At 41.9% G+C, this 19,593-nt stretch overlaps 1 long non-coding RNA gene across 2 annotated transcripts in view; it reads left to right on the top strand.

Moving 5' to 3' along the window:
• The window catches only part of LOC309862873, a 230,719-nt gene that overhangs the window by 192,127 nt on the left and 18,999 nt on the right, over positions 1–19,593 (top strand). For both annotated transcript variants that reach the window (XR_014310767.1, XR_014310768.1), the window contains exon 3: positions 6,657–6,901. This is a non-coding gene — a long non-coding RNA (uncharacterized lncRNA). The remainder of the gene's footprint in view (positions 1–6,656; positions 6,902–19,593) is intronic.

The following is a 19,593-nucleotide window of genomic DNA, read 5'->3' on the forward strand; positions in this document are numbered from 1 at the left end:
TACAGACAGGCATCTAGCAGGTCAAGAAAAACCTGTGTTTTTCTTCAGCATTGTTCCTTATTCACTGTTAATAAATTATATTATTTTACTGACAAGGAGGAATACAGATTTTATTCATCTGAACACAGGCTTGTGTTGGGTCAGGTCGATGTGTTTAGAGACTCAGCTCTACCCATGACTAGCTATGATACTTAGGTAAGTTATTTAAACTCCAGGAGTGTCGGTTTTCTCAAGAAAAATAGAGGTTGAGGTGAGCATTACACAAGCTACTGTATGTAAAAGTGCCCAGCCCATTGCCTTGCCCTTTCTACAAATTCAGTTCAAGAAGGGTTTGACACTTAGTCCTTTTTTTCTCTGTTATCTTTTCTTGACCTCAGATGCTCAATCTCTCTGTTTTCTTTTCCTATTATTTCTCTGTTTATCAGTGTTTTCTCCAACCATTTGTCTTTTGTTTCTCTCCCAAAATATAGCATAATGGAGAACACAGAGTGATGTTCAATAAATCCCCTGCCCCAACTTATGCCTTGACCTCCCACATTGTATCTTTAACTGCTTCCTTAACATTTCCACTTAGAAATCCAATATGTAAGCATTTCAAATTTAACACAGCCAAACTAGAGTGTTTGATTTCCTCCATATCCTCAGTCTTTCCCACCTGAAGAAATGGCACCGCTGTTGACCCAATGCCCAACTGAGTTTTCTCTTCTATTTCATCTCCCATATCCAAATACTCAATCAGCAAGTCCTACTGGTCACCTTTTAAATATATCATATACTCTATGTTTGTCCCTGATTGCTAGTGCTGTATCACTCTTGTTCAAGCCACCATATCCTCTTGTATGATCTCCTAGAGTCTCAACTTGTCTATTATTGAGTTCAGAGTTGGCCTAAATCAATTACCACGGGACATTCCTGATAAAGACAGAACTGATCTCCAACATCATTCCTATTTTCCTCTTGGAAATCTTTAAGATAATGCTCAAGGAGAATTCACTGCAAGCTAGAGAAGTCAAAGCACTGTGTCATGAATTTCCCCAGTGCAGGGCAAAATCTAGGAATTCTTGAGAATCTGGAATTTGAGTATTATACTGAAGGAGCATGAGCTGACATCCTCTGGCAACAGGCCACAAGCTTAGCTACTCTCTCTAGGGTTACTTTCCTACTCCTGTAATACTAGGAGGGAAACCTGGTTTCTTAAACTCATGAGAAGTTCACGGGAACCTGGTGAATTAATTAGACTCCTGTGAAGTTCAACCAATCACAGCCCAAAGTCCTGAGGGAAAAATGGTAGCAATTAGTCTCAGGTTTCTACTTCTCAAACAAAACAAGAGCGTCTAGGCTACTGGGTTATTAGGCACAGAATCTTGATGACAACTGTAGGTATCCTTTAGGAACATTAATATTCAGTTGAACCATATGAAATTGCCATTTTTGTAGGTCGAAATGGTTGAATAATAGCAATTTCTATTATTTAACCTAATAATAATAGCAATGTTTATTTCTTACTATGTGTTAGGAAACTATATGAAATACTTTATGTGCATTGTATGAAAGGGCTTAGCACAATTAAAATGTTTATAATGCATCACTCAATCCCACAAAAATCCTCCTAAATGTTATTATCCCATTTTACAGAACAGGAAACAGAGTGAGAGAGGTCGAGTGACTTGCCCAAATCCAAACTATCAAAATCTACGAAATGGTAGGATCAGAAATAAAGAATAAATATAAGGATCTTTCAGATTCTAAATGCTGTGAGTTATGGCTTTATTGAGTGCCTACTATGTATTGAGCACGTAGAATATACTATTTCTAATTTTCACAAACATGCATGAAAACTGAAGATCATCCCCATTCTAAAGAGAAGATAACTGAGCCTCTAAGATGTTAAGGGTCCTAAAGCCAGATAATAATGGCATAGTTGTGATTTAAACCGAGAACTGTTAGATTCCATTGCATTTACTTATTTTTAGTATGCCAAACTGCATTTCATATATGAAAGAAACTGTTTTGGGGGGAAGGGATACACACACATGTGCATATGCGTGTGTGTGTGTGTGTGTGTGTGTGTGTGTGATTTGTTAAGACCAATCAGTTGGATTTTTAACAAAAGAAACCCATTCGCTTTGCCTTCCAGAGACTATATAATTTGAATCATTGTCCCAAGAGCACGATACCCATGCTAATCAATATTGAGCTCAGGAATAAAAGCTACGACCCAAACCCCAAATTTGTTCTGGATAAAAGCTGATGGCCTCCTGTCTCCCAGTGAACTTCCAAGCCCATCACTTTTGCTTAGCAAACTTCCTGCCTCCTCCCACCTCCCCGCAAGGAACCAATGCCGGCAGTGTGTGTAGAATGACTCACTGAAACGTAAAAATGAACAGATCTTTCCAAGGCTGTCAGCCAACACTGAGAAATTTGGTACAGACCGTCAACCAAATGGAACTTGATTCCTCTATATTAGGATGATGGGAATGAGTCAACTCTCAGGAGCCTCGAACCTTTCATTTTAATTAGTCCAAATAATGTAAAGCAAATGCTTTAAAACCACCAAAATTCAACACGCTGCCCACATTTTCTCATAAATACTCCACCTCCACTCCCTCCTCTCTTTCCCTTTTCACACACACACAAGAAATTGATAAAGTCCAAAGACAGCCTTTGACTGGAATCATTTCTCCGTCCTCTTATGTTGGCTGAAGTCTATAGCTACCAGCATGCTAATTCTAGTAGCCACAATCCTCTTCATAAGACCACCCTAGCTGAAGAACCCAGAAGACTGGAACTGAGAACTGCTTCTAGAATAGAAAGGATGTGGTTTAGAGTAATTCTTTACATCCTGGACAAACACACAAAATGTCAAAGGTTTATTGTCCATTATGTGAAGACATTTGTTCCCTTTTATTAATCATAATGTTTTATTTAACATAAAGAGCATGACTCTGAAATCAGACAGAGCTGGGTTTGCCTCTAGCACTTACTAGCTGTGTAGACACAGTTTTCTTAAAAACTTGTCACTTCATGGGTGCCTGGGTAGCTCAGTTGGTTAAGTGTCTGACTCTTGGTTTCTGCTCAGGTCATGATCTTAGGGTCATGAGATTGAGCCCTGAGTCAGGCTTCGTGCTCAGTGTGGAGTCTTTCCCCCCCTCTCCCCCTACTCCTCTGTTCCTCCCCTGGCTCACACATACTCTCTCTCTCTCTCTCAAATAAATAAATACAGTCTTTAAAAATGAACAAACAAATCTCACTTCATTTCTCTCACCTATAAAAGAGAACGAATACTAGTGCCTAGTTGTAGGATTTTTATAATGATTAAGTGAAATACAAAGTTTGTTAAGGACTTTGAACAATGTCGGGCTCATAATAAGTGCTCCAACAAATGTTATATAGTATCATTATCATCTGGGTATGGGACAATAATTTTTTGTTGTTGTTTAAGCAAGAGAAACCCAACCAAAATGGGCTTAAGCAAAACATAAAATACAACATATATAAAAAATATAAAAATAAAATAGAAATTTATAGACTTAGAAGTCTAGGGAATTATCAAGTTCAGTTAAAAGTGAATCCAGCAGCTCAGCTTACATCATCAAGAATCTGAGTCCTCATTAGCAACATACACTTTACCCTGGAAAGAGAATCCTTTCCCGATAGTTTCACTGAAAGTTACAGTCCTGGCACACATTGAGCTAAAATTCCTACTTAACCATCTCCCACCGAATTGCTGCAGCTCATACTGACCTGGCCATATGTCTGCTAGCCCAGGGGCAGTACAATGGAGAATATCCCACAAGAACTCTTCCACTGTTTGAGATTAGGGTAGAAATGAGTCCCCAGAATAAAACCAAATTGCTATTACCAAAAAGGCAGCATGGGGCCAGAGAGACAAAAATAGCAGATGATCACTCAAGTATGGAGGAGTTAAAACTAGCTGGAGAGGTAAAGTCCAAGTCGGCCAAGTTGCTTGGGATTCATCATGGAGAAACTGGAAAGCTTTGAAGGTGACATGAAGAGTCTCTTCTTCCTAAAAGCCACTCTCCATTCAGAATCCATTCTTAGTACCCTGGGTCAAGTAAATGGTCTTTGGACTATTTTAAATTCTTCTCAAGGCTGTTATGATATGACTGGCCACAAACAGGATGGCATTTCCCAGTTCAGTTAAAAATCACTTCTAAATATATAAAAAGTCTGAAGAGCAGCTTCTTCCCCGCAGGAAGGAAAGGTTATAGCCAATCTCTATTTGCATTCTTTATTTAATTCTCAACCCTGAGAAGGAGGCACCATCATTACCCATTTTATAGATGAGGAAACTGACACTCAGCAAATGTGACTTGCTGAAGCCACGCAAGTGTGAACATGGCCGGGTTGTATTTCTAATCCAAATATGTCAGACTCCCTACAATAATTGGCCATCACTCTTCTCAGCAACAGCCATGAATACTTCCTTCCCTTTTTGGCTCCTTGTTCCATATTTGAAGTGCTTTGTAAAGGAGGGAGGGTCATCCTAAAGAAATCTGAGAGTCTCTATACACCAACGACCATTTCTTACTGATTCCGAGTATAGGTAAGGATGCAACCCCGTCATAGCTTCAACTCTACCACTTTCTACAAACAGCTACCCTCTTCAAATTGGAATCTCGCTGTCCTTCTCAGCTTAAGGGCGGGTGCTTTTAAAACACCCTGAGGAAAATCTTTTCAGTCATTTTGAGTTGAGCACGTGTGAGACGGCAGACATTCTTCCTTCCACAAAAAAACCTGTCCAGTGTTTCTTGTACTCATGGCGCTTGGGGATTCCAAATCTCACCACAGTTAGATTGACATGGGCAGAGATTTTGCTGAAGGGAAACCCATCATGCTGCTAGAATTGTTTTGTAGTTGTTGTGGAGAGGTTTTATATTTATTTTCTTTTGAGACTGCAACCATGGTAGTCATGGGCACCTCTTGAATTGATCAGCAGGGGTGGGATATTTGGGGGAAATTTCCCAAATACGAGAAATTCTTTATTGAGGAGATTATCTGTCAGAGATGATTGTTTATCTGAGACAACTGCTCTCCCTGAAATGTAGGTCAAAGTATGCTATGTTATTTGAGATGATTCCCACCACATAATTTCTCATTGACATCCTCAGTGAAGGTGTAGGAAGCTTTAAAATTGAATTTCTTGATTTTAGAAGAAGAAGAACATTCTAGAATGCATCACTAATCCTGTCAGGCTGAGGCCATGGACTGACCATCCATCCATTCCTTCATTCACTTCATTCCTAGAGTACCCAGCTGCATGACTGTTCATGACCAGTCCTCCATATGGTGACAGATTTGGCAGAAAGGCTGCTGGGCAGGGGGACCCTAATGGTTCCCTAGACTACTTCCTCCCAGAAACTTTTCAGAGGTGGACTGGATTAGATCCTGAGGAACATGCACATGGAAGTTGAGATGATCAAATAACTGTTCAAAAAGTGTGCCAGCAAAAATACACACACACACACACCCCAGACACAGAGATAGTCCACAAAGTTTGAATAGTGAATAAATACAAGCATTATTAGCCTGTAGATTTCTCTCCCAAACCTGCAACTAACATGAGAATGAAGAACAAATAAGGAGTTCCATTCTTTATTTCAAAGCAGCCCATAGGGGCGCCTGGGTGGCTCAGTGGGTTAAGCTTCTGCCTTCAGCTCAGGTCATGGTCTCGGGGTCCTGGGATCGAGCCCCATATCGGGCTCTTGGCTTGGCAGGGAGCCTGCTTCCCCTCCCCTTCTGTCTGCCTCTGCCTACTCGTGACTTCTCTATCACATATATAAATAAAATCATTTAAAAAAAAGCAGCCCATAAAGTAAAAATAGGACTTTTTAAAATTGGGGGTGTCCAGGATGTCAGCTGTATGTATGCGTGGGACAATTGCTTAGTAAGTGATTGTTAAGTGAAAGTAAGAACCACTTACAAGCTATGTAATTCCTTGGCACCTGGCGGTTTCTTCTGGTATTGCTGTAACATGTGGGAAATGTTTAAGGTCTGAGGTTTTCTTAGTTCCCTCAGGAGCAGTCCCTGAGACAAGTACGGGAATTAAGTACCTTGACAGGTGATTCTAGGAGGTGCCAGTGAAGGAGAGAGCAAGTCAAGTAGTGCCAGCTGGGAAAATAGCTAACAAAGGCTGCTTTCACAAACAGTTACCACTGTGGGAACAACTGAACGCTCAGTGCCTTCAGAGATGCTGGGCAAGCCTGTGTTTTTATTCAACTACTCCCTCCCGCCTTTTCTGATTAAGGCCCGTTCCTGGAGGTGTGAGCTCCCCAGCACTCTGGTCCATCCCCTCTGTGAGCCAGACACACTCTTGGGGCTAAAGAACGCCCTCAGCGAGTTGCAGGTCCTTGAGGTGGGATGGCCTCACACGGACAGGAATGCTGTGTGCCACGTGAGCCAGCACCATGTGCCGTAGTGGACAGACTCCGAAATGACCCCCAGCGGTGTCCCCCACCCCAGTATTTACACTTTCATGTAATTCTCTTCCCTGGAGCATGGGCTGGACCTAATCGTTTGAGTCTAAGGAACAGAATACTGCAGAGGGGATAGATTGCTACTTCCGGCATTAGATCACAACCACCACCAAAAGTGCCTTATTGACCTTTGTTCTCTCTCTCTCTCTCCCTCCCCAGGAAAAGCTGGCAGCCCTGTTGTGAGCTGCCCTATGGAAAGGTCCATGAGATACGGCGAGGGACTGAGGCTCTCGGACCCACAGCCCACAAGGGACTGAAGCTTTTCCAACAACCATGAGGAGCTTGGAAATGAATCCAGTGTTGAGAATTGACAGCCTGATTGCGACCTATGAGGACTTCAGAGCAAAAGGCACCCAGTAAAATCCTACCCAGACTCCTGACCTGCAGAACCTGTGAAATAATCAGTAGGTGTTGGTTTGAGCTGCTTAGACTGGGGGGTAATTTGTTACACAGCATTACGTAATTCATACAGCTGCTCTATAAAGACCAAAAGCTTTTCTATAACTTCGTCTTGGCAAAGTAAGAGTTTCATAAGAGGTATTAATTTGTTTTTACTACCACGGTGCAGTGCCGATAGCTTTCAAAAAGACTTTCAGAGAAGGAATTCAAACAAGTCAGTGGGGTATTTGCCCATTTTTTCATACTTTTTAAGATTTATTTAACTGGGCCTAACTTACCATCTGGAACAATGACTCATTTATTAGACACAGTAACTGAAGCTCTACTCTGAACAGATATTTGAACAAAAATGTGTTACAGCCAAACGAGAATCAATTAACTTTACACAATTGATTACTGACTCTTACATTTATTATGTGTTTGCCAAAGTTATCGAGTGAAATCCTGCAACTCTTGAAATATCTAAAGCTAGGAAAACAGTCAGTCATTCAATGGCCTGAAGTCTGGGTGTATACAAGACTGAAATACAGTTGGGGAGGTCATAAATTTGAGACCATCAGCATTTGTCTCCTTACTCGTGACAGAGCCATAATATAACGCTTCATCCTCATTTCAAACTTGAACACTTGACCTTGTCCTAAAAGCTAGTTAGTGAGACAAGCTGTTTTATCATGGAACATGCCTGTTTTGATCACCCTCTCTTTACTCCTCTGGTGAAGGGATCCCCACCCTTGGGCTTTGGGGATGACCAAACACAAGACACCCAACACCAGACAGATGGAGTTGACAGCAGTTTCTTCGTCACATATGCTCACAGTCTGAGGGAGGATACCAGAGGCCACACGGGGACCACATGGCCGTTGTGCTTGGGAACAGAGTGAATAATCAGGGACTGTGGGAAGCAGGCTCTGTATTACTAAGAGATTAGGGTAACCCCTGATTCCAGTGGGAGTGTGTAGTTGGTTTATTTGAGTAATTCTATGGGCCTGCAGGGAACTGAAACCCACCAGTTGGGATACTTAGGAACTGTATTTGGTCCCTTTGATAACAAGTCCAGGAGACCTTTTCCACAGAACAAAGTGGGGAAGGGGACTTACAGTTAGCTCATTTGAGACCCTTCTGATTTTACCAGATGTCAAGGGAGCACATGATGAATTTCAAGTCTCACACTACAGTAACCATGGGACATTTCCCCACAAAGAACCCAGGAGTACACAGTTCCTCTTGAGATGTCAATAAGTTGACTGTATAAGCTGTTAGATTTCAGGAAGACATAGTAAAATTTATATGCACTTTGCCTGAAGATAGGCAAAATACCTACAGAAAGATGCACATCTTCCTTTTACAAATTTCTTGCTCAGATCTCTTTTTGGCTTAGAAAACTCACTTGCTTGATCTCTATGATTTTACAAAAAAAAGTTCAAAGTCCTAGTCATCTCTCAAGGTCACAGATAATATTAAAGACTGGGTTTGATGAAGTCCAGGCCACAGTTTTTGTCCTGTAGGGAACCAGAAAGGGGTGAGGATACCTCCCCTGCATTGTCCTGGTCATGTTTCCAGTCATAGAAGCAGAGTTGCTGGCAACCCTCTGTGGTCTGCCTCTAACAGTGAGACAGTTTGGCCCATCCTGGTGCCCAAGACCAATTAGGAAAGTGAGACATTCAGACGGAGCAATTCTGAGAAATCTCTGGATATTGCTGAGCACTGGACTTGATAGGCAATAAAGGCAGAATAAATTCCTTTTGGCAAGTCTTGGTCCCTTCATATTCCTTTTCCCTATGATAATACCCTATGAGGTTTAATCTTGCTCAGAACAGATGGGTCCTTAACTGGGGCAAAACACACCTCGATCATGCAGCCAAGGAAACAGAGACCCAGAAGGGTAAACGTTTCTTGAATATCTCATAGTTGGTTAGTAACTTTTTAAAGAGTTCTATTTGGGGGGGGGGCACTGGGTGGCACAGTCGGTTAAGCACCCAACTCTTGGTTTTGGCTCAGATCATGATATCAGTGTTGTGAGATCAAGCCCTGCATTGGGCTCAGAGCTCAGTGTGATGTTTGCTTAAGACTTTCTCCCTCTGCCCTTCCTCACCCCCTGATCAGGTGCATGTGCTCTCTCTCAAATAAATAAATAATCTCTCTCTCTCTTTGTTTAAGATTTTATTTATTTATTTGTCAGAGAAAGAGAGTGTACACACAGGGGGAGCGGCAGGCAGAGGGAGAAGCAGGCTCCCTGCTGAGCAAGGAGCCTAATGTGGGACTCTATCCCAGGACCCTGGGATCATGACCTGAGCCGCGGGTGGATGCTTAACCAACTGAGTCACCCAGGCATCCCAATAAAATACGTCTTTTAAAAAAATAAAATAAAACGTTCTATTTTCTAAGGACACTTGGAAGTGTGTTAGGATGTGTTAGGTGTGAGTGTTGGAATGCATTTAATCTGGGTTTGAATCCCAGCTTTCCTACCCACCAGGAGTGCCACACTGACCCCATGGTCTGATGTCTCTGAGGCTCAGTTTCCTCTTCTGTATGAAAGGGTTGACTAAGTACATTGCCTGATACATAGAACGTGTATATATTCCAGCATCTACTTATGTATTTTTTTCATTGACAGAAAATTTTAAATGTGAAATGCCTGATCTGCACAACTGAGGCAGAATTTGATGCTTGGTATGATTCCTGAGTTCTTTCCACTGTGCACACAGTTTTTCTCATTTAAGGGCAAACATGCCACAAATACAGACTCTTAGAATTTTTTCATGTCTACCAGATCAAAGAGATGGCATCACTAGAGAAACATACTGAGAATGTATCGGGACCTAGTAATTAATACTGAAAGACCCTCGGTGGGACCTCCAAATGAAAGACCCGCGGATCCCCTTACCCAAGAATCCAACACTGCCACTGGATGCAATCAGCAAGAGGTTCTTTATTGTTACGCAGGTGCCTGTGGGTGGTCAGCAGCTCCTGCTAGCTGAGCACACCCGGCTGGGGTGGTGCCGGGTTTTTATAGACAGGTACAAACAAGTTTTGGGTGGGGCGCAACTGATTGGTTGACAGTTAGAACTTTTGAAAAAGGCATACGTGGAGTTTGCTGATTGGCTTTGGGGACCCGCGCGCGCGTGCGCGCGCGCGCCCACGAAGAGAGAGGCAGGAAGGGGGAACAAGCTGATTGGTTCTGAGGGCCCGCGCACGGGAGGAGAGAGGCAGGGAGGGGAAACAAGAAGGGGGAAGGTAGGAATGCCATCATGGCGTCTTCTATTATTTCTATATGCCAAGCAGTTACAGAAGGGCAAAAGAGCAATTAATAAGCAATTAATAACTTAATTTATGCCTAAAAGCCAGCGGTTCACAGAAAAGCAAACAAGCGGTTAGTTATCCTATCTATCTTCTAGGGGAGGGGTCTTTCAATACCATTTCCACAGGCAACACTGGCACTTTTTCTATCTCTGTGAGGAACACTCACAAGGTGGCTAAGTGAATATTTATTTTCATTGTAAATGTATCTAGAGCTAGAAAGTAAAATTAGACAATAGGTTGATGGATACAAGTTGTATTAGATCTGGAATAGTCTTTTACCCCCCCCCCCCAATAGCACTTTACCTTTGGCAGGGCCTCTTCATAGAATTGCAAAAATTCATTCAGTGAATAGCTATTGCATATCTACTCTGCCGACCGTGTAGAGATACTGTTCTAGGTGCCAAGAATATAGCAATAAACAAAATGAGGCAAAACACCAACCCCTCATTTAGCTTAAATTCCAGTGGACAAGTAGAGAGGCCATAAAAAATAAGGAAATAAATTCTGTTACCTAACAGATGATGGATGATAAATGCTATGGTGAAACTGAGCCAGAAAAGGAAGGTAAGGGGTTCTGAGGGTAGGGTTGTAATATGAAATACAGGCATCTGAGAAGGCTTTAAGGTGTCATTTAAATGAAGACCTGAAAGAGTTAAGAGTTCAGGGTATTTCAGTCACAGGCAACAGCAAGTACAAATGTCCTGGGGCAGAACCAAAGCTGCAGGGATGCCTGGGTGGTTCAGTGGGTTAAAGCCTCTGCCTTCGTCTTGCGTCATGATCCAGGGTCCTGGGATGGAGCCCCACATCAGGCTCTCTGCTTGGCAGGGAGCCTGCTTCCCCCTCTCTTTCTGCCTGCCTCTCTGCCTACTTGTGATCTCTCTCTGTCAAATAAATAAATAAATCTTAAAAACAAAAACAAAAACCAAAGCTGCAATGTTGTATTTCAGTAAGAGCAAGTAGATCAGCTGAGGGAAGTGAGTGGAGGAGAGTAACAGAAGAGGCCAGAGATGTAAGGTAGGGGCAGATTATAAAGGATTTACTGGCTAAGGAGAAAAGAGTGGCTTCTAAGAAACCAAGTGAGATGAGAGGGTTAGAACACAGAAGTGCATGGTCGATGTATGTTTAAGGATGGGTGATGGACATTGGGGAGAGTATGTGCTATGGTGAGTGCTGTCAATTGTGTAAGCCTGCTGAATCACAGACCTGTACCCCTGGGGCAAATAATACATTATATGTAATTTATAAAAAAAGAAAAGGATCACTCTGGTTGCTGGGTTGAGAATAGATTAGGAAATGCAGGAGAGACAGAGGGACAACCAGACAGGGGCTACTGCAGAACCCAAATAAGAGATAATAATAAACTTAGATCATGGGGTAATAGCACCATTAGTAAGAAGTGTGAGAATTAGTAAAGGGAAACCCTACTAAAATGGAGTTGGGCCGCCGGCAGAGGGAGTTATCAAGCCCTACCACTCCTTGTCAACTGTGAATCTATGGGAAGAGATGGAGCTTCTCTGGATACTACTTTACGATTTAATTATTTGAGAGAGAGAGAGAGCAAGAATGCCCAAACTGACTCCGCACTGAGTGGGGCTCCATCCCTGGACCCTGAGATCATGACCTCAGGAGAAATCAAAGCCAGCTGCTTAACCAACTGAACCACGCAGGTGTCTAGGGATATCACTTTAGTTATTGCTTTACCAGCCCAGCAGGAGGTGGGAAGGCTTTCCACCGCCCCCAGCAACAGCCCAGCCAATGAGAGATAGTCACAACTCAGCCAATGAGAAGCCACTACACTTCCAAAACCCAGTTTACTCCAGTGACCTTTTTTTGTTATTAAGAGCAAAGGTTTTCTAAGGTTTCACCTCTCTATAAAAAAGCCAGCTTCCTCTTTTGTTCCGGGATTTAACGATAGTTTAGCTGCAGGCAGTCAGCCCTGGGTTGCAATTCTGGTATTCCCTGGTAAGCACATCTTTTGCTGGTAAAATAACTGGCAGTTTTCTTTTCATTTATTTACTTATTTTTACGTAGGCCTCATGTTCTGCATGGAGCCAACAAGGGGGTTCCAATTTGTGACCCTGAAATGAGACCGGAGCTGAGATCAGGAACCTGTTGTCTGAGCAACTGAGCCACCCAAGCACCCCTGGCAGTTTTATTCTTTAATTAAAAAAAAAACAAAAAAACGTTTTTTAAGGTTTTATTTATTTACTTTAGAGAAAGAGGCCACAAATGGGGAGAGGGAGAAGCAAATGCCCTGCTGAGCAGGGAGCCCAACTTGGGGCTCAGTTCCAGGACCCCAAAATAACAACCTGAGCAGAAGGCAGATCCTTAACCAACTGAGCCACACAGGCGCCCCCCACCCTGCAGTTTTTGTTTGTTTATTTGGTTGGTTGGTTAGTTTTTGTGTTTTTTTTTTTTTTTTGTCTTTGGTTTTGGTTTTTTAAAGTTAACAGAAGCTATGTGATCCTGGAAATCCTTTAAAGGTAAAACCAACAGGACATACTGAAATGGGAGAAATAAAATGAAGAATTGAGGGTGACTCCAAAGTTTCTAGCTGGAGGGACTAGGGAGAAAAGCACACTTAAAAGAGCAAGGAGCAGGGGTGCCTGCGTGGCTCAGTGGGTTAATTCTCTGCCTTCAATTCAGGTCTGAGTCTCAGGGTCCTGGAATCGAGCCCTGCATCAGGCTCTCTGCTCAGCAGGGAGCCTGCTTCCCCCTTTCTCTCTGCCTGCCTCTCTGCCTACTTGTGATCTCTCTCTGTGTGTCAAATAAATAAATAAAATCTTTAAAAAATAAATAAAAGAGCAAGGAGCGGAGATGTGCATGAGGTGGGGATGAGATGCTCAGAGTTTGTGGAGGAACGTGTTATGTTTAAAGTGCCTTCATGAGTAAGTGGAGGTTTCAAGGGGACAGTTATGTTTGAGTGGACAGGGACAGGGAAGAGATTTTACTTTGAAGACCACATCTGGAGCTTGGGGTCTTCTCTCTTTTATGAGGGAGAGGTGAAGGAACTAGCGCTTCTTCTTTATGGCCCATCTAAGCTGACATCTTCACCAAAACATGTTCTCCCCCAAATCACATTTCCCACCAGTGGTGAGGAAAGACCTGGATAGAAAGCCCAGATGTTGAAGAATGGTTCTTGGAGAGGCCAGCTAGTAGGTGCATGCATTATTTTTTGTGGCCTGTGTCCAAGCAGCCACACTGACAGTTCCCCCTAATTTCAGGTAATGCAGAGGGAAAAGGACTTGCTTCTTTGGGACTTTCGCACGAGAAGGAAGCTGTGCCAATCATTCAAGCCCCCACCCTCCCACCCCTGTGCTCAGGACTGCTGCTTGGAAGCACTGGGTATTTTTCCACTGGAGAAGTGCTTAGTGGATGTGGTGATAAAAACTCCTTGAGATGACTCAGCTGCTTTGGTCTTTTTGCCAATGTCTTGTTCCGGAGGGGGTTGAAGGAGGCTTCAGACAGGAAGGATGGAACACCTGCAGCAGGAATGTTCTGTGGGGAGGACTTCCACCTTTTATACTCCCCCCCACCCCCCACCCCACCCCACACCCGCCAGGAAACCTGCATAATAGTAACTCATGTTTCTCCAGGCATACTGGGAGGCAGGTACACAAAATACCATATTAGAGATGGGAAAAGAAGGCTTGGAGAAGCTAGGGGACACACCCAAGGCTCTTCTGCCTGTGCTCTTGATCATACTTCTCTGGCCTTTCTGAGCATAACTGCTTCCTCCTGCTTCCTCCCCTTGGGGTCTTGGTATCAGAAACTGGGAGCTCGCACATGCGCTCTCTCTCTCTCTTACCTTCCTTCCTCCTTAAACCCTGTTGGAGAATAACAGATGCTCCTTACTAATGGCTCAGCTGTTAACTCTTCTGTAAAAAGACAATTCCCAGGGGGGAGAGGCAAAACATACTTCTGGGTAAGTCATGTCATGTGTACAAAGCTACCTTTGATGTACTGTACACTTGGAGCCCCAAACTTGGTTGTATTTTGAACTCAAAACATTGTTAGCATGACTTTGCTTCTTTTCCTGGAAGAGAAGAACCAGTGCATTATCTGGAAAAATCCCTCTGGTTTGATACATAGTTCACCATTTTATCTCAGTTTCCCAAGGTCTCTAATCACTGCCAGAAATCTAGACATTTTCCCAGGTAAGAGCATCTGCCATTGGAAGTTGCAGGGAATGAGGAGGCCTCTTGGCTATGACTCCCCACCATCTCTGCCAGCACTGGGGCCCTGAGCTATACTGTTCCCACATCCAGAGTAAAGAATGATTTTTACCCCAAATGGGAACAATGTTTCTGTATTTATAAATCTGAGAGATTCAGACACATCTGCTCATATTTACACCAATTCTGTTGCGACTGTAAAATTGCATATGCTATTTTGATGAAACTTTATCTTAATTTCATTACCAGCCTGAGTAATCATGTGATAATTGCCGGATTTCCAAGTAACTGGGCAAAAATGATATTTAGAGGGGTTTTTTTTAGTTTCTCCTCCTAGACTCATGACTTCAATAAAAATTCTGCTATTTTATCTTCCTAAATGGAAGCCAAAGTGATTTATTTTCAAGCTAGTCATTTGTCCGTACTTGGAAGGAGAAATGGCTGACTGTATCTTAAAGAGGGGGTCATTGATGGTCTTGGTGATGGTCCAGTCCAGGAACAGAGCTGCTTGCTACATTAAAGTCTACTTGAGGTGAGGAAAGCTGCTATAGAAGAAAGAGCTCAGGGTTTGGCTTCAAACAAACCTGGGTTCGCAGTTAAGTGCCTTCACTAACTAGATGTGTTGCCTTTGGCGAATAAATCACATAACATCTCTGAGCCTTATTTTCTCATCTAGAGAATAGGTGTTTTTTTTGTTTTTGATTTTTAAAAATAACTATGCTCTGTGAATCTTTATGATTAGATAGTCCTTAGGATGATGTCTAGCAAACAGTAGGTTATGAAAAATTATAACTCTTAGCATTTCTATTACCACCTTCCAAACCTGTGTGTGTCTGTTGAAATATAATATATACTGCTTAAAGTATTGTCATAAAGATTTCACTATTTGTCTGACTGTGACGATACTTTGTTTTTGGGATAATTTTGTTCCCTGTTGGGATAGGAAACTCAAGCCACCATGTTGTACAATACTACTCCAGGGCATGCCATTCACATTTGGTCCACATGAATGGCCTCCCTTAAAGTTATGCATTAGAAAACCTGAGGCTCTTACCCTAGAAGTCAACAACCTACATTGCTCTCAAAAGCCCCCCTCTTGCCTTCCATGCTGACCATTCCTACCAGCAGGTTTTGGGACCATCTAGAATCATGATGGTATCACTCTATGGATCCCAAGCAGCTACTATTTAGGAATCTCTAGTTGCCACACCCCTCTCACCACGCTGGGTCTCCTTAGATATGACTTTGATTGAAATAAGCCTGTCTATTATAACCCATTGGACATCTTCCTTCAGGGTATCTGTGATGATGACAAGTCCTACATCTTACAGTCTAGTCTAAGGGGCCATCTCTAACCCCAGTTCTGCCAAACCTGTCTTACCTTTGAGGTCCAAATATGTATCAAAGGCTATATATGTATAATACTTCTTTTGGTTTCAATTTAGGCAAAAACTTTAAACTGGGAGGTTGGCACCTTGAGTCCTAGTCCTAGCTCTTCTACAAATCAAATGTATGATTTTAGGCAAGTGTTGATGATTGCAAAATGATCACAAGATGTTCTCATGTCTGTGTGCATACGATTTGCAGTGTGATTTTGTTTCCCATCAAGAGGGGCCATCTAATTCTCAACCCCTTGAAGCCATGTTTGGCTAAGTGACATTGCTCAGTCAATGAAACACTAGCACATACAATGCAAGCAGTGCCTTTAAAAGTGTTTTCATGTTGGGTGTTGCTCTTTCTGGCTGCTGATATCCATGCTGCCATATGTGAGCAAGTTCAGACTAGCCAGCTGGATGATGCTGTAGTTAAGCCTATAGCCAGGCTGTGAATGATGTCACTAGATTAACTGGTCTTCCAACTGCAAGAAATGCGAGTGAGATTATTTTAAATTATTCAGCCTCAGCTAAGACAAGAAATTAAGCCAGAACAGAAAACCCACCCAGTTAACCCACAAAATCATGACAAATATATGATTGTTGTTTTAACTCATAAATGTTGGGGAATGTTTGTAAATAGCTAAAGCCAACTTATACAGTAATTCAATTTCTTTCTCTGATTCTCTTTCCACATCTTGATTACGAGAGTATTGAATCAGATCAGAATTGTTAAGTACAAGGCACAAGAGCCATCGTCTTCCTATCCCAAGACCATATGAAACATTGTTAACTGATCACAGAACACTTTCTCATTGGACCCAAAAATAGTGATACAGTGCTTCTAGCACTCTCGTAGCTACCCCCTGTTCACAGGGTGGGCAGTGGAATGATGCCCATTTGCCAGTTCTCTTTTATACCAGTAATTCTCAAGTGTGACCAATCACCACCATTCCCTAACCAGTCCCCTGGGGAGAGGTATAGACCTAAGATTGACATTCTATTTTGTTGAAATCACATTTGGTAGGTTTGGGTCAGACTGGAAATCTAAAGGTTTCCAGGGGATTCCAATAATGATACAGGTTTGGGAATAGTAGACTGAATGATTTCTTAGGTGTTTTCCAACCCAATTCTTTGATTATTCTAAGCAAAGCATTGTCCTTAATCTTAGATTTGACTGGATAATAACAGTATCTTCTATCCCTAAGTAATCCCATGCAAACATACCCATGAGTCTTCAGATGAATCACCCACACTACTTTGAGTAACCTGGGGTTCTTCTCTAAATATTACTCTTTAGTATGCAATAAGCCAGAAGAAGACTCTCTTAGGCATTCAGAAGGAGAAAGAAAGAGACTCCCAGATTCAGGACAAGGTAAATTAACTGGTTAATTCTCTAGAGCCATAAACCATGAATCCTGCTCTGAAAGATGGAGTTCACTGTATTGTTAAGACCATGAGTCCACACTTGCGCTTCCAAACAGTGACCTAGAATGTGGCATACATACAGTTACCTGCAAACCAAGGCCTCTAGATTAGAACATTGAAAGATAACCAGGAAGTGCCAATAATAATACTGACAGCTAATTCTTAAGTGCCTTCTATGTGCCAATCAGTATGCCAAGACTTTGTTACTTTATCTTACTGGCTCCTCTGAATAACTCCATGAAATAGGTACTTTTATTATTTCCATTTAATGGATGAAGAAAGTGAGTTGTCAAGGTAGAAGTAACTTACCTGGGGTCACGTGGCTAGTGGGTGGTAGAGCCAAGCAGAGTGCACATAGATCTGACTCCAAATTCCCCATTCCACACTAGCGTGCCACACAGCCTCTCAATGATGCTTTCATTAGTGCACAGGAAACATGAGCAAATTCCCGAAAGACATTTTTCTAAAACATAGCAACTATGACAGAATATTAAATCAAATTAAAGCTGTGAAAGAAAATGAAGCATTGGTTCCTTCTTACATTTTCTCATCAACACTCACAATCCCATTATGTTTATTTTTCCCTTTGTTCCAGTTTCTCCTTAAAAAGAAGTTTTGATTGACGGCTTCTTGGAAGTCGCTATAATTTAATCTACTTACCTTCTCTTTCATCATTTTATTTTGTTTTCTTTCTACTGTTTCTATACCAAGGGAGAAAAATATCACTATTCTTTTGCTTTTTCTGTATTATTCTATTTGGAAAATCTTGGAGGGCTTTCTGTGTTGTTCTTTACTTTTCCAAATTCTACCATTTCCAGGAAGAAAGTCATTTATTCAAGAGGATGAAAAGCAGGAGAGTTTGGCTCCAATTAATTTGTTTTGCAAGTGAGAATGGAGAAATCACTAAAGATGGCAGAATATTCCCCTTCATTCATCAATAGACACATACGTAATTGAGTACAAAAGTCTTGACCCTTTGATAGACTTCTGGAACATTTCATCTACTGGAGGAGAGACAGGAGTTAGATAATCATTCTGATAGATGTTTAGTTATACTGAGTATGCTAGAAGAGAACAATGGCGTCCCCAAAAAACTTGTTCAGGAAGGCCTCATCAGGAAGACCAGTGAAGATTTTTTGAGGAAGTGACACATGAGCTAAATTAACTAGAAGAAGGAGAGGCTGGGTCGAGAATGTACTGAGCAGAAAGAACAGCCCACCCAAGAGTGCTGTGGGGAGAGGGGTTTGAAAGACCAGCGAAGTGGGAGCAGAAAATGAAGAGTATGTCATGGCTGAAGAAGAAGGCAGGGAGATTACCATCCCAGACATGCAGGTCAGGATGTGGATTTGGGATTTAATTTCCAGAGCAATGAACACATTGAAGGATAATGATCAAGGGATGGTTCACTCAGATTTGAATTATGAAAAGATCACTCTAGCTGTAGTGATTCACCTTATTCATCATTGACTTTTGGCACAAAACAAGCAAGTCTTCAACAGTTTTGTTTTTAGTAGGCAGAGGATATGGCAGTAGTGAAAGGATCTCAGGAAACTTACTTTTCAAAATCCTTGTTATTGAGTTGAGTAGTGACGTAATCTCCCCAAATGTTATGTCATTAACAAAGAGGATAGAGCATCCTAAACTCCCAAGAGCCAAGAAGACTTTAGCCTGGATTCATTTCTCAATGTCTTGCAGTGATCAAGGCCCTTTGGGAGTTATCATGAGCAGCAATAGCACCTCTACATTTAAAAAACTCTTCTAGAGTTTATAAAACACTTCTACAAACATCACTGAAAATTAAGAAGAATAATCAACACTCATGAGAACTAATCAGGGACTCCAAACTGTTCTAATTTACTTCTTACCATATCTTGTAGATAGATGGGAAACAATTATGCTCGTTTTAAAGATGAGGAAGCTGCAGTGCAGAGAGAGGCAGGCACTGAAGGATTGAACTCATAAGTTCAGTTTGCAAGTGATGAAGGTGGGGCTTGACCCCAGGTATGCTGATTTCGAGTCAGAAACTTCACAACTACGCATTGTAGCAATTTCCAGACTGCCTGGACTGAATTCTTGCCTGGATCCTTTACTCAGCCGTAGAGTGTGGGCAAGTTTTTAACTTTTCTGAGGCTCAGTTTCCTGATCTATAAATGTGGATAATAATAGAACAACTTGAAAGAGTTATAAAAAGTAAATTAATACACCTAACACACTTAGAACTACTGAGCACGTAGTAAAAGCTCAATCAATGTTAGGTATTATTATTACCATTATTATTGTGTCTGTTCCAGTGTACTGTGCTGTTTTCAGTGGGGCAGAGAATCCCTAAAAATAATAATTTTTTTAAAACAGCTAAAATCCATTAGGCAGGTATTCTTAGTTTTTAAAGTGTTTTACCTTGAAGTAGGCATTACTATTATT

This window comes from Mustela nivalis, assembly GCF_964662115.1.
Source record: "Mustela nivalis genome assembly, chromosome: 1".
Lineage (NCBI taxonomy): Eukaryota > Metazoa > Chordata > Mammalia > Carnivora > Mustelidae > Mustela > Mustela nivalis.